Source organism: Parasteatoda tepidariorum, chromosome 5 (genome assembly GCF_043381705.1).
Source record: "Parasteatoda tepidariorum isolate YZ-2023 chromosome 5, CAS_Ptep_4.0, whole genome shotgun sequence".
In the NCBI taxonomy this organism is placed as follows: domain Eukaryota; kingdom Metazoa; phylum Arthropoda; class Arachnida; order Araneae; family Theridiidae; genus Parasteatoda; species Parasteatoda tepidariorum.
Genome location: NC_092208.1, coordinates 11,537,125 through 11,537,350, shown reverse-complemented (window position 1 = coordinate 11,537,350; position 226 = coordinate 11,537,125).

Genomic DNA, 226 nt, shown 5'->3' with positions numbered 1-226 from the left:
TTTTTTTTTTTTTTTTGTTTTTTTTTTTTTTTTTTTTTTTTTTTGCAAAATATAACAAGATGTTTTTTTTTTCTTTTTTACATATAATTTTTTTAACATATTGCTAAGGGGCCGTTCAAAAAGTACGTACACAAAAATGGAGAAATTTTAAACCCCTCCCCCCCTTTCGTACATTACTGTACATAAGATCTTACTCGCCCCCCTTAGAGTACGTACATTTTATTAG